We start from the raw sequence: 598 nt of genomic DNA, 5'->3' as shown, positions 1-598 counted from the left end.
GTTCTCTCTCCCACTCCCTGTCTCTTTATAGCTCTTACAATGTGCCTTGGCATACTTTCTACAAGTGTCTGGAACTCCAAATGTAGTTCTGATTTTGTGTTCCAAATGAAAACAATTTGATTAAACTGGTTAATATGGTTAAAATACATTAAGACTGAGTAATGCTATGATTGTTTTTATTATTTTGTGTTGAAATGTTTGACTTTATTTTCCCTATGTCCTTTCAATATAGGAACAATTTGTGAAATGACAGCCTTCTGTAAATATGGACAAAAGTCTATGGATTAATTTTATGGTATGTGTCTTGCAACATTATGTAAAATGACAGGTTGAGAAACACTGCATCTTCCTAGGTGCATATGTGAGAAGGAACGCAAACTGTCTCCCTATGTGTGTGCCATCCCTAAACATCAAGTGTTTGTGGTTCATTAAAATGTTTATTGTCAAGGTAAAAAAAAGAAAAAGAAAAAAAAAAGTGGCTTGAACTCCATTGGAGGGATGTGACATCATTCTTCCACAAGAAATTCCATTATTTAGTGTTTTGTTGATGGTTGTCTTCAATTGGGTTGAGACCTGGTGACTGAGACGGCCATGGCAT

This window comes from Coregonus lavaretus, assembly GCF_964263955.1.
Source record: "Coregonus lavaretus genome assembly, chromosome: 2".
Taxonomy (NCBI): Eukaryota; Metazoa; Chordata; class Actinopteri; order Salmoniformes; family Salmonidae; genus Coregonus; species Coregonus lavaretus.
Note: the sequence above shows the minus strand (reverse complement) of the source record.